The 15,718-nt window shown below is 36.1% G+C and overlaps 1 protein-coding gene across 1 annotated transcript in view; it reads left to right on the plus strand.

Annotated features, from left to right (window-relative positions):
• bmp7b (bone morphogenetic protein 7b) overlaps positions 1-15,718 on the plus strand; it is an 82,563-nt gene that overhangs the window by 20,213 nt on the left and 46,632 nt on the right. The gene's annotated exons all lie outside the window — the stretch shown is intronic.

Here is a 15,718-nt window from a genome sequence, read left to right on the forward strand (position 1 = left end):
CTAATGTCCAGCAGCTCTGTGAGGAGTGGAAGAGGATCTCAGCAACAACCTGTGCAGCTCTGGTCAATTCCATGCCCAGGATGATTAAGGCAGTAACAGAACAATGGTGCTAACACAATATATTGACACTTTGGACAAGTTCACTTAGGGTGTACTCACTTTTGTCAGTAGCTATTTTGACAATAATGGCTGTGTGTTGAGTTATTTTCAGAGGACAGTAAATCTATACTGTTATACAAGCTGCACATTGACTACTCTAAAATATATCCAAGTTTCATTTCTATAGTATTGTCCCTTGAGAAGATATACTAACATGTTTGCTGAAATGTGAGGGGTGTACTCACTTTTGTGACAGACTGTATATAGTCGACTAAAACTAAAACAATTCCGATGACTAAAATATGACTAAAACTAAATGGCTTTATAGTCTAAGACTATTACTAAGACTAAATCAAATTAACATTGCAGTTCAGTCAAAAACCAGACTTCTATAAGGAATGAGTCCTGAGGATCTAACAGGATCTCATCTTTTCTGAACTGAACCACTTCTCTCTGTGAGCGCTCAGACGTCCAGCAGTCTCAGAGTAAGATGGAGAGGGGTGAAATGAGTTTGACCTGACTTGACCCCCGCCGTTAGCTCAACCACACCCCAACACTTTCCACACGTCAGCCCGACCCCGTGCTGAGCCTCCCGTCGGGTGAGGAAATGGCCTGTCTGCTACCTGCCACGAGAAAGAGACGTCATTACCCCATCAATTTTTTTATGGGTCTGTTTTCCGTCTCTCAGCCTTGCTAATGCGCTATTGAGAGCGTTAGTCACAGCTCTCTCTCATGCGATCCTCTGGCTAGCATGCAAGTGGAATCTCTGATAGATAGATAGAGGAGAGGGAGGGTTGAAGAAAGACTTAATACAACACTTGTGCGGGGGATTCTTAGTTATTAAGTCTCTAATTGATTCCTGCTCTTGTAATAGGTCACATTTACATCACAGTCTCTGAGGATTCATAAAAATCAAACAGCGCTCCTGGCATCATGAGCCACACATCCGAATATGGTGAATAAAGGTGAATGGACTTGCGTGCTTTACTATTAATACTAAGCAGATGTTTAGAGGAAACAGACAATTGTTATTAACAAATAGTCAAAAGTCATGTCACATTTATTTATATAGGGCTTTATGCAATACAGATTGTTTCATAGCAGCTTCAGAGTAATGAACAGGAAAAATAACAGTATTATTAAAGGTTATTCAGTTATGAAACACATTTAATTTCAGCTGTAAAGCAGCTCTACAGAAGTCAGTTCAGTGTTGATTCGATTCAAGTTTTATTAACAGTATTAATATTGTTGATCATTGATCATATGTAATGAATTCAAGCTCTATAGAATCACTGTCAGTATTCAGCTCAATGTATTTAAACATTTGCTCTCATCCAATAGTGTCAATGCGTCAAATTGGTATTACTGAATATAAAGTATTTTAAACAAAAACAAAAAGTACATAATGCAATTAAAAATTATACTTTTAATTGCATTATGTACTTTTGTTTTACATAATGCAATTAAAAATTATACTTTTAATTGCATTATGTACTTTTTGTTCATTGACAATGAAAATTGTCATCATTGAACACAAAGATTAAAATTACAAAAAAATATTATGTAATATATTGAAAAATAGTTTTTATTTTTATTATGCTTGAAACTAATTTAAATTATTTATTTAATGTTTTTGAGGAGTTGCACCACGTGACGAAAAAATCACTTAAAAATGACATCACTAATAAAAGAAGTTATTTTATAAAACTTAATTTTCACACATATCCATAAGGATATACATGAATGAGGGTCATCTCTATGAAATAATTAAATGTTTGATGTTTAAGGGTTTAAAATTACTTAAAATAATAATAATCAGCAAAGCAGGTTGTTGAAATATTATTATTATTATTTGGCATAAAAAAAGATTATACCAAACTGCTTAAAACTGTTTTTTTTTTTTGTCAGACCACATGACATTTTACAATTTAAACAGTTTGTTCATAAAAAAATTCTGAAATTTGAAGAAACATATTGACTTATTATAATTTGGCATAACAAAAGAAAAAATTATACCAAATTGTTTAAAGGTTTTGAATGTAATTTTCAAGAAGTTTTTTTTTAATTTAGTCAGACCACATGACATTTTACAATTTAAACAATTTAATCATACAAATTTGGACATTTGAAGAAACATATTGACTTTGGCCTTGTTGTTGTTATTATTATTATTATTTTAGTCACACCACGTGACATTTTACAGTTTAAACAGTTTGTTTATAAAAATTATGATATTTGAAGAAACATATTGACGTTTTATTATTTTTATTATTATTAATATTTGGCATAACAAAATAAAAGATTATAAAATTCTGACATTTAAAAAAAAAACTGATTGACTTTGACCATTATTATTATTATTATTATTATTATTATTATTTGGCACCACATGACATTTTACAGTTTAAACAATTTGAGCATAAAAATTCTGACATTTGAGAAATGAATGGACTTTGACATAAAGCAGAAGACCAGAAGTCTTCTTCATTGTCCAGGTGAGCATTTGCAAAGGCCAAGCGGGCTTTTGTGTGCCTTATCTGGAGAAGTGGTGTCCTCCTTGGTCTGCGTCTGTGAAACCCAGTGGTGTGCAGTGTCTGTGGACTGTCTGCCTTGAGATGTTGCCACCAGCAGAGCCCAGATTCATCAGGATGGCCATGGTGGTGATCCTTTTTTACCTCTTTCACTGTCCTCCTGGCCAGCACAGGTGTCACTTTTGGCTTCCGACCACATCCTCTGAGATTTTTCACAGTGCGGAACGTCTTGTATTTTTTAATAATACTTTGCACTGTAGCCACTGGAACTTCAAAACATTAAGATATGGTCTTAAAGCCCTTTCCTGACTTGTGAGCAGCCACAATGCGCAGCCGCAGGTCCTCAGTGAGCTCCTTTGTCTTAGCCATGACTGTCCACAAACCAACAGCAGAGAGCTTCTGTTTTTCACCTGTTGAGTTGATTAAAACAGCTGTTCCCAATGAATCAGGGTAATTAGGATGCTTTAGAACAGCTTGGACTATTTGGAATGGTATAGAACTTTGGATTTTCCCATAGACTGTGACAGTTTGCAAAGGGTATGAATAATTTTGGACATGCCACTTTTTGTTCAAATGTAAATAAAAGCTGAGAAATATTTTTTCCCACAATGATGCCTCTTGTACATCATCTTATTATCTTTTGGGAGAAGCATGTGCCATTTCTGGTCAAAAAAACCTTGCTGATGAATAAAAGTAACTTTAAGTCAAAATTTGCCAGGGGTATGAATAATTTCAGGCTTGACTGTATTTGTATCACTGATATATATTTCAGTCAGCCTCTCATTAGTGCTCAAACTCTCTCGAGCCTCACTGCAACATTTGGTAATCCTCATAGACGTTGCCTTCTGCCTCCACACACACACATACACTTACAAACGCGCGCACACACACATTCACACAGATCTCTGTGGACATTCAGGCTCATGGCTGGCAGTCAGTAATGTTTTATAGTGGCTAGGTAATGAGAAGCTTTGTTGGCGAAGCATGACGTAATAGGTCAATTTGTTAGGATTAGCAATGCATTATCATTAAAAGGTGTCTGACTCATTGCACATTTACAAGTGAACACATCATACCATTGTTTTGCTGTTTTTACACGGTGTGTTTGCGTTTTGGAAGAATACACTTGTATTTATCATTTAATAACAATCTCTGTAATGGAAAATAAATGACGCCCTCCATTCAGGAGAGATTCTAGGATTTCAGACCAAAGGAGGCCTTAGTCATTTAGTGATCATGAGTCGATGTGGCATAGAGACATGTCACAAGTTTGAATGATGGTTGAATGACAATTCAATTCTTAAATTGTTTTTAACTAATTACAGCACCTGCTTTGATGTGTCAGTTGTCTGCAGCTGTCATTATTTACTCATCTTCATGTTATCTTAAACTCATTTGACCTGAGTAAAAATACAAGTTAAGTCATACTGTTGAGCTTCAAAAGGTGAAAGATTTCTGAGAGGAGAAGGCTGAAATTGTACTTCAAATTCTTCAAATTCTCTTCTACATCAAATTTGTTTGCACTTCTTGTATGATGTTTTTATGGTGCTTTTTCGTCCCTTTTGGAGCTCAACAGATCATTCTGCTAAAGGTTTGTTTTTGTGTCTCATAGAAGATAGAAAGTCATGCAGGTTTGGGACATCATGAGGGTGAGTGAATGATGATAGAAGTTTCATTTTCAGTTTTTTTTTCATCACTTTAAAGATCTGGGCTTGTATCCAATCTAAAAAAAGAAAAAGAAATGCACTTAATTCTATTGAATGTACTTGTATTACACTTATAATGTACTTCAAATCTTAAAAATTGTACTTGCAGAAAAAAAAAGTTCACTCAAGTGCATTTAAAAAGAGTTACCTTTCATGACTATTTCTTAACACACTTAAGTATTTGTGTTTTTAAAAAGTGCAATTTGTGATAATGTCAGAATAAAAGATTCACCTTAAAGTACATTTTAAATCATTGTTTTAATAATGTTTTGCTATTCTTTAAATTCATATCACGCTTATATCAAGTTTATATCACGGAATTCAGAGAAAAAAAGGCTGAATTGCAAGTTTATATCACGCAATTCTGAAAAAAAAAAAGTTGAAATTACGAGTTTATATCACGGAATTCAGAGAAAAACTAGTCAGAATTGCGAGTTTATATCATGGATTTTGGAGAAAAAAGTCAGAATTGTAAGTTTATGTCATGCGATTCTGAGACAAAAAGTAAAAATTACGAATTTATATCACGGAATTCAGAGAAAAAAGTCTGAATTGCAAGTTTATATCACGCAATTGTGAAAAAAAAGTTGAAATTACAAGTTTATATCACGGAATTCAGAGAAATAGTCTGAATTGCAAGTTTATATCACGCAGTTCGGGGAAAAAAAAATCTGAATTGCAATTTTATATCACGGAATTCAGAGAAAAAAGGTGAAATTACGAGTTTATATCACGCAATTTTGAGAAATAGTCTGAATTGCAAGCTTATATCACGCAGTTTGGAGAAAAAAGTCAGAATTGCGAGTTTTTAATCAAAGAATTTGGAGAAAAAAGTCAGAACTGAAAGATATAAACTCGAATATATCCTACAGTTTTGACTTTATATCTCACAAGTCTGACTTTATAACTCGCAATTGTGTATATATCAGATAATTGTGGGAAAAAAGTCAAAATTTTATATTAGAGTTTTATATTTTGAGTTTATATGCAATTCGAGAAAAGAAACCCCTCAGAATTACAAGTTTATAACACGCAGTTCTGAGAAAAAAGTCTAAATTATGAGTTTATATCACGGAATTTAGAAAAAAGTCAGAATTGCAAGAAAAATGTCAGAATTGAGAGATATAAACTGTTTATATCAAGCAATTCAGAGAAAAAAGTCAGAAACACGAGTTTATATCACGGAATTCTGAGACAAAAGTCAGAATTGTGAGTAAAAAGTCAGAATTGAGAGATATAAACTCACAATTCTGACTTTTTTTCTCACAATTGCAAGTTATATCCTGCAATTTTGACTTTATTTCTCACAATTCTGACTTAATAACTTGCAATTGTGTATATATCAGACAGTTGTGGGAAAAAAAGTTTATATATTTTATAAATTCTGAGTTTATATGCAATTTGAGAAAATAAACCTCTCAGAATTACAAGTTTATATCACAGAGTTCTGAGAAAAAAGTAAAAATTACAAGTTTATATCACAGAATTCTGAGAAAAAAAGTCTAAATTATGAGTTTATATCATGGAATTTAGAGGAAAAAAGAATTGCAAGAAAAATGTCAGAATTGAGACATATAAACTTACAGCTGAAGAAAAAAGTCAGAATTGTGAGATATAAACTGTTTATATCACAATTGTGAGGCAAAAAGCCAGAATTATCAGTTTATATCAAGCAATTCAGAGAAAAAAGTAAGAATTGTGAGAAAAAAGTCAGAATTGAGAGATATAAACTCCCAATTCTAACTTTTTTTCTCACAATTGCAAGTTATATCCTGCATCCATATATGACTTTATTTCTCAAAATTCTGACTTAATAACTTGCAATTGTGTTTATATCACACAATTGTGGGAAAAAAGTCAGAATTACTCATTTATATCACGCAATTCTAAGAAAAAAAATCAAAATTACAATTTAACGGAATTTAGAGAGAAAAAGGTCAGAATTGCGACTTTAAATCATGCAATTCAGAGAAAAATGTCAGAATTACGAGTTTATATAATGCAACTGGAGAAAAAGGTCTTTCATGTAAAGATGTTCCTAAGTCCTACTTAATTACATCGCTTAAGTAAACTTTCTTAAGTTTAGCTAACTGCATTTAATACAATATTAAACTATAATTAATTTTCCTTTAATTGCGATAAACATGCAGTTAGGTGTCTAAAACATTTCATCCAGTTATTATTTTAAAGTACATTATTTTCATAAGTACTCTTTCCAATATTATGTTAAAGTGTACTTCTTTTTCACAAGGGAAGGGCTGCACGTCTAAATCAGTTGTGTGTCAATAAATAAAGATTCCAGACTGACAGATCCATATTTAGTTCAATATTTGCTTATGTGTCTCTTGCGCTTCACTGACACTGAAATGTAGGACACTTTCAGCACAGAATCATGCGGGACCATTTAAATGTGATTTTCCATTTTTCCACTTAAAAGGATTACAAATGTTTTAAACCCAAGCCCACTGGATAAAACTTTAAAATGCGTCACTTTTATATCAGACCAGTCGGATATATCCCGTCTAGCCTTCACCGGTCAGCTGGCTCACCGTGTGCTCATAAATGTTCAAAGCGATCATTAAAATGCCTTGTGAGATGGTCAGTTGTGGCACAGCTGTTGTGACTGAATGCTAAAACACTAAGCAGAGTGTCTTCCTTTCTAATTCCTTTCCTCCTTGTTCCATGTCTTTCTGTTCTTTCTCCATCTCTGGCTCTGTGGAAGGGCCTTCCTAGCATTCCTGCTCTCAGCAGGCTGCCCTTGGGACTCTGCCAGAGGTTAATACAGATGTTTCTGTGCATCTGCTGGCCAAAGCAGCTGTGCGGGGAACTTTATCTGCTCAAAGTCCACACACACACACACACACTCTCTTACCCCCCACCTCCTTCTGTCCCTGTTTCCTCACACACACAATCTAATTTGTTACACTGCTTTTCCAACACTCTTTTCTAAGCGTGCAAACTGTAGGTCTAGACATGTCAGTTCCTTCTTGTGTTCGCTGTTTGTTGATGTGACTGGCGCAGATGGACAAGTCTTGGAAGTTATAACAAACAATAGAGAGTGAATGAGAGGAAGATTACCTCTTATTAGGAGAAAATTTTCCCATCGGCCTGCTTGGCACCAAATAAAAGGGAGGTTTTTGACAGAATTTGTTTCCTCTTGTTGAGTTTGATTAGTGCTCATGCCTTGACATGTTACTTTTATACCGCTTGGAGATCATAATTGCTGCGCTCTGTTCACTATTCACTTCTTTTTGCTTTTGTTTTATCACTTCTGTGGAGAATCAAGCACAACCTGCCGGTTTGTTGTTGGTCCGGGCGCAGTTTTCTCTCTTACCCCCTCACACAGCTCCAGAGCATCAACATTGTGTAACATTGTTTCAGAGAAGCAGGCCACAGATCTTGCTGTGCTGGGAAATATCAGAAAAAGGACAACAAAAGATTCCTCAGCTGTTTTCTTTAGTCCAATCGACACAATATAAAAAAGGGCAAGAAGAATGTGAAAAACAACTGAGAGGAATATCAGTGCATTGATGTAAAACTCGAGTCATTTGAAAAGCTTGACATTATCTTTAAAAAGATAATTCACCCCAAAATAAAAATTCATTGTTAACTTGGCTTGTACTAGAACACAGAGTCTATAACTTTATATGTATTTGCATATATTTACACTTTTTGCAATGGCTATTATTTGCATTGAAGCCCATTTTATCCACATAAAAAAAAAACATGCTTATGTGAATCATAATAATATTCATATTAATTATTTGATATGTTGAGGCAAAAGTATGAAAGCCCATTTTTACACGCATAATTATGAAATAAACAGTCAGAATTACGGTGTTACAATAATGAGATTAAAAACTCAATATTATGAGATGCATAATTATTAAATAAAGTCAAAATTGTAAGAAAATGTTGAAATGATAAGATACCAAGTTACAATCATGCAATAAAAGTAAACAATCCTGACGTAAAAAGTCAATATGTTGCAATTTTTGTCATAATTGTTTTTTTAAATCTCATAATAATTAAAATTTTAATAATTTGAGTAATTTTACATTTTTTATCTTTTAAATGTTACTTTTCATAATTTAGACTTTTCATGTCATGAATATAACTTTTTATCTCACAAATCTGACTTACAGTATCTCTCAAAAGTTAATACACCGCTCACATTTCAGCAACCATTTTAGTATATCTTCTCACATATATTTTAGAGTAGTCAATGTGCAGCTTGTATAGCAGTATAAATTTACTGTCCTCTGAAAATTACTCAACATACAGCCATTATTGTCAAAACAACTGGCAACAAAAGTGAGTACACCCTAAGTGATAACAGCAGTATGTTTATTCATGCAAAGCCACATGTCCTATTCCTCATGTTTATGTATTTGTCTTCTTGACAGGACCATACAAAGTTGTGTATCTTGTATTAGAGCAGTACAATTCTCTCATACTGATCACTGGATGTTCAACATGGCATCTCATGGCAAAGAACTCTCTGAGGATTTGAGAATTAGAATTGTTGCTCTCCACAAAGATGGCCAAGGCTATTAGAGGTTCAGTAACACCCTGAAACCGAGTTACACTACAGTGGTCAGGGTCATACAGAGGTTTTCCAAGATGATTGCAAGGGTCGATCAACAAAGTTGAGCACTCATTCTGTGCGTCAGGTGCAGAACGTGGCTTCAAAAAACAGATGCATGAGTGCTGCCAGCATTGCTTTAAAGTTTTAAATAAGTAGGTCACCTTGTCAGTGCTCAAACCAAACGCCACACACTGCAACAAGTCGGTTTGCATAGGTGTCGCCCCAGAAGGAAGCCTCATCTGAAGCAGGCTCACAAGAAAGCCTGCAAACAGTTTGCTGAAGACAACCAGTCCAAGAGCATGAATTACTGGAACCATGTCCTGTGGTCTGATGTGACTATAAGATCAACTTTTTTGGCTCAGATGGTGTCCAGCATGTGCGGTGATGCCCTGGTGTACCAAGAAAATTGTGTCTTGCCTACAGTCAAGCATGGTGGTGGTAGCATCATGGTCTGGGGCTGCATGAGTGCTGCTGGTTCTGGGGAGCTGCAGTTCATTGAGGGAAACATGGATTTCTTTATGTACTGTACATTCTGAAGCAGAACATGATGCCTTCCCTCCAGAAAGCAGGCTGAATGGCAGTTTTCCAACATGATAATGATCCCAAACACACCACCAAGATGACAACTGCCTTGCTGAGGAAGCTGAAGGTGATGGGGTGGCCAAGTATGTCTCCAGACCTGAACCCTATTAAGCACCTGTGGGGCATCCTCAAGCGTAAGGTTGAGAAGCACCATGTGTCTAATGTCCAGCAGCTCTGTGAGGAGTGGAAGAAGATCTCAGCAACATCTGTGCAGCTCTGGTCAATTCCATTCCCAGGATGATTAAAGCAGTGCCAGATAACAATGGTGGTAACACAAAATATTGACACTTTGGACAAGTTCACTTAGGGTGTACTCACTTTTGTTACCAGCTATTATGTCCAAGTTTCATTTCGATAGTATTGTCCCTTGAGAAGATATACTAAAATGTTTGCTGAAATGTGAGATACTGTAAGTCATAACATTTTACCTCATAATTTTGATGAATCTTAAATTTGACTTTTTATCTCATAATTATTTATCTCATAATTTTGACTTTTTATCTTAAAATTATAACCCAAAACATGACTTTTCATTAAATAAATATAACTTTTTTAAGTTATAATAAATTTTGATTTCATTATTATGACATAACATCCCATAATTTAGATTTTTTTTCCAATCTCATAATTGAATTAGTATCGCAATTCACAACTTTTTAATCTCATTATTATGACATAGCATCCCATAATTTAGATTTTTAAAAATAATAATTTTGACTTTTTGTCTCATAATTAATTGTAAAAAAATTATGATTGTTTTTATCTCATAACAATTCAACTTTTAATAATTTGAATACTAATTTTGACTTTTCATGTCATAAATGTAACTTTGAGATATCTCATAATTGACGTATCTTATAATTTTTAATTAGTCAATTATCTCATAATTGAACTAGTATCACAATTTTGATTTTATTATTATGACATAACATCCCATAATTTTGACTTTTTAAAATTATAATTTTGACTTTTTATCTCAGAATTTTTTATCTCAGAATTTTTACTTTTTATCTTATGTGGTGCAAAATGAGCTTCCATACATTTGGTAGACCCAACACAGAAAAAAGACAAGAGATTTTAATCTCAGTCTGACATGGGCTCCTTTAGTTTCCAAACAGACTTACAGACTTAAGACTCACTCAACACTGCAGAGTCCATGGCTAAAACCCAGCCAGTGACCTGATAACCGATAACAGGCATTTCAGAAAATAAACACAGAAATAGATACACACTCACACATAACTCATCGACTCTTCACAGCTGAAAGGAGAAGAGAGCCAAAGATAAAGGATGTATTAGTAGCAGTGTTTGTGCTCAGATGCCTGCCTCCCTGAACCGATGCCAAACCAAACCCTGAGATCTGTACTTAATTTAGAAGAAAAACTTTTTAAAATGAAAAGGCTTCTACAAAGAGAAACGTTGTTATGCCATCAGCGCAAAAACCCAAGAAAAGATCATTCTAAGTCTAAGCGTGACATGTTGTGACAGAGCATCCATGTATTTGAATGTATTCCTGCATGTGTGTATATACTGTAAACAGGATCTTTTTGTACACAGAACCCCATAATGCATCACATGCTAATGAGCCAAATGAAAGCACATTACTCTAAAACTGAGCAATAACTGCAAACCATAGTTTATGAGGACCTGAAACGTGTGTCAAATTAGTCTGAAGAATGAAAACGGCAAATATTACATCAGTTTATTTTGGAAATGCTTAAACCACAGGCAGCTCGGAGCTAAACAGGATTCTTTCATTAATTCACTAAGAGGTTCTGGATCTAATTAAACTAAATAAACAAGAGTGCAACAGTACAGTGCCAACGGATTGTGATGTGTGTGATGGGCCTTTGCTAATGTGGATTGTTGTTTATTTTGCATTTCTGTGTTAGCTTATGTTATTCATCTGTACATTTGTGTGTACATTAATGTATATTGGTGGTCTCCGAAAAACACCTGCTGGTTTACAGCATGTAATTATGTCGCTTTTTATTATTTCAGAACTTGATCTGCAAGGTGTTTAACTAAGTGATTTCAGTGGCTGTGGCAAAGATGTTCTTTATGTTGTTAATCTTCTCTGTTGATTATCACAGATGAGATCGGCCTAGGATAATTGTTTATCCTAGGCAGTAATGAGATTAAAGGGATGGTTCACCCAAAAATTAAAATTCTGTCATTAATTACTCATCCTTATGTCGTTCCAAACCTGTAAGACCTTTGTTCATTTTCTGAAGGCAATTTAAGGTATTTTTAAAATCTAAGCGCTTTCTGACCCTGCATGGACAGCAACACAACTGACACGTTCAAGTCCTAGAAAGTTAGTAAGGACATCATTAAAATAGTCAGGATACCAGGATGCATGCATATAGTGCTATTTTTGTTTCTTTGCGCACAAAAAGTAGTTTCCCGCAGCTTCATAACATTACGGTTGAACCCCTGATGTCACATGGACTATTTTAATGATATTTTACTACCTTTCTGGGCCTTGAACGTGTCAGTTGCGTTCCTATCTATGCAGGGTCAAAAAGCTCTCAGATTTCATCAAAAATATCTTAAATTGTGTTGTGACAATGAACAAAGGTCTTATGGGTTTGGAACGCCATGAGGGTGAATAATTAATGACAGCTTTTTAGTTTTAGGGTGAACTATTCCTTTAAATGGGGAGCAATAAAAAGGGCAATGCCATGTGAATTTGATTTTGTGTAGGTAGAAGTACTTCAAAAATATTTCCACACAAAAAATTGTATAAAATATAATGTTTAAAAATGTACTTTAAAGTAAAACTTTTAATTTTGAAATTATTACAAAACACTTCAGAAGTGTAATTAAGTGAGCTGAGTGGCCATTATCATATCTGCAAGTTTTAAAAAACATACTTTTAAGATTTGAAGAGTACAAGTTTATACAAATACGCATTCAATAATATTAAGTGCACTTATTTTTCACGAGGGGACTGCCTAGCTTATATTAGGCTTTTATCTTATACTCTTTTGGCGCTTTTCCACTACACAGTACCAGCTCGCCTCACCTCGCCTCGGCTCGACTCGACTCGGCTCTGTTTGGTTTTCCACTGTGTAAAAGTTGTACCTGTACCGGCTTCCAGGTACTTTTTTTCGTACCACCTCCGGAGAGGTTCCAAGCGAGCTGAGCCGAGCTGAGGCGATACTAAATGTGACGTGAAAACACAGTAGACTGCTGATTGGTCAGAGAGAATCGTCACTATTCACTGCATCATCATTGCACGCGCCAGCAATAGTATCCAGAATAACCCCGCCATTTTTAAAAAGTTTGGCCAGAGATTGCGTGACATATCCAATCCATTACATATTATGGCAACTCGGAAGAATACGCCGTGGTCAAACGAGGAGGTGCAGACAGCGGGTGTGTGTCGCGTAGAAGATTACGTCACGGCAGTTTCCTGCAGCGTCGCTATGACAAACCAGGTACTATTGTGGAGGTACAGGTACAACTTTTACACAGTGGAAAACCAAACAGAGCCGAGCCGAGTCGAGCCGAGCCGAGTCGAGTCGAGCCGAGGCGAGCTGGTACTGTGTAGTGGAAAAGCGCCATTTGTACCTTAGAATTTTGAATTGATTAGATAAGATTGTGGATCAGTAGGAGATGCATTCGATGACAGAGTTTAAGTGTTGTCAAGAATTGGGCTACTTTTATACTGTGTTTTTTTTAAGCCTGGTTCAGACTACACGATTTTAACCTGATTATGGCACAATCTGCTTGACATAGGTTGTCTTGGGATAAACAACAATGAACGTCAAGGCGCAAGATTTAGTTGTTTTTCTCAAGTATTGTATCATAGTGGACAACAAGCAATGCCACATCTGCGATACTTCACCATGTCACCACAAAAACTAGCATGTTTAATTTTTTTCACTAGGCTTTGACGAGTACCATCACATCTGTGACACTGGCCAATAGGAGCACAGAAGCACCTTCGTATACAGTGAGTGAAAAAAATATTTGATTCCTTGCTGATTTTGTACGTTTGCTCACTGATAAAGAAATGATCAGTCTATAATTTTAATGGTAGGTTATTTTACCAGTGATAGACAGAATTGATTTGCATTTTAATGAGTGAAATAAATATGAATCAGCAAGATTTCTGGATCCCAGGGGTCTTTTATGCAGGTAACAAACTGAGATTAGAGCACTCTCTTAAAGGGAGTGCCCCTAATCTCAGTTTGTTACCTGTATAAAAGACACCTATCCACAGAAGTAATCAGTCAATCTGATTCCAAATTATCCACCATGGCCAAGACCAAAGAGCTGTACAAGGATGTCAGGGACAAGATTGTAGACCTACACAAGTCTGGAATGGGCTACAAGACCATCGCCAAGCAGCTTGGGGACAAGGTGACAACAGTTGGTGCAATTATTCACAAATGGAAGAAACACTAAATAAATGTCCTCCTTCAGTTTGGGGCTCCACAAAAGATTTAACCTCATGGAGTTTTAATGATCTTGAGAACAGTAAGGAATCAGCCCAGAACTACACGGGAGGATCTTGGCAAGGCAGCTGGGACCATAGTCACCAAGAAAACAATTGGTAACACACTACGCCGTGAAGGACTGAAATCCTGCTGCGCCCGCAAGGTCCTTCTGCTCAAGAAAGCACATGCACAGGCCCATCTGAAATTTGCCAAGTTGAACTGGGTGAAAGTGTTCAGTGGTCAGATAAGACTAAATTCAAGCTCTTTGGCATCAACTCAACTTTGGAGGAGGAGAATTGCTGCCTATGACAGGACAACTGCACTGCATCAAAGGGATGAATGACGGGGCTACGTACCATCAGGGCCAGGTCTTTGAAACCAGCCAAGGGATTGAAAATGGGTTGTGGATGGGTATTCCAGCATGACAAAGACCCAAAATACATGGCCAAGGCAACAAATGAGTGGCTCAAGAAGAAGCACATTAAGGTCCTGGAGTGGCCTAGCTAGTCTCCAGACCTTAATCCCATGGAAAATCTGTGGAGGGAGCTGAAAATTTGAGTTGCCAAACGTCAGCCTGGATAGGATCTGCAAAGAGGAATGGTACAAAATCCCTCTTGAGATGTGTGCAAACCTAATGGCCAGCTACAAAAAAACATCTTACCTCTGTGATTGCCAACAAGGGTTTTGCCACAAAGTACTAAGGCATGTTTGGCAAAGGGGGTCAAATACTTATTTCACTCATTAAAATGCAAATCAATGTATAACTTTTTTGAAATGCATTTTCCTGGATTTTTTTTGTTATTCTGTCTCTCACAGTTAAACTAAACCTGCCATTAAAATGATAGACTAATCATTGTTTGTCAGTGGGCAAACGTACAAAATCAGCAAGGGATCAAATATTTTTTCCCACACGGTATGCTTTCAAACAAGCCGAAATGAAAAAGAGATAATGGTATCGGCCCTGCTAGGTGGTATTATACAATGTTTGTGGAGCTATGGCAATAATACTCCTGCATTTATGATGTTTCCTTGGGTGACTACCGCAACAGAGTAAAAAAAAGTTAAATAAACACTATTTTACCTCAGTTCTCTTTGACAGTCCATACTGTCATCTTCAAGCAATCCAGATATGTGTCCACTATCAGGTTTTCTTTCTTTTTTGGGGCTTTTCTGACAACAAGACACTGTTTGCTAGCCATTGTTTGTTTATGCACATGGCTCATGGTCTAGTTCCGCCAAATTGATGACAGCACGCACATCTTTAAAGATGGCAAGCAATGAATGGTTGGGTAGAAACATCTTGTTCAGGACACAGTTATCAGAGTCAAAATCGCATAATCTGACACAGTGACTGTTGTAACCAACAAAAAGAAAATAGTGTAGTCTTGAAGTTTTTGACGAAGTTGAAGTTTTTTGGGGATTTGACCTTCTGGAATGCAGTTTTGAGCCATTTCCCTCCAGAACACGATTAGGCTATTTATAGTATGTGTACCAATTGGGCTGGTTTTGTTATGAAGACCTGGCAACCCTGTTGAACATACAGCTCTGCAAGAGGAACAAACAAGAGCAGATGAATGTAGCATGGATAGAAGGACTGTAAAGGACAGGATAGGGAGAAGCTGAGAAAGAAAGTTTTAAGGTGTCCTGCTGAGAAGAGGAAGAACACAGGTTGGGGCGGCGGGTGTGAAGGGGCTGATGGGCATGTGCACTAATTTGTTGTGTCACCGCGGCCTCTCCTCTCATCCTGCCTCAGAGGTGTCAACC

This window comes from Garra rufa, chromosome 18 (assembly GCF_049309525.1).
Source record: "Garra rufa chromosome 18, GarRuf1.0, whole genome shotgun sequence".
Classification (NCBI taxonomy): Eukaryota; Metazoa; Chordata; class Actinopteri; order Cypriniformes; family Cyprinidae; genus Garra; species Garra rufa.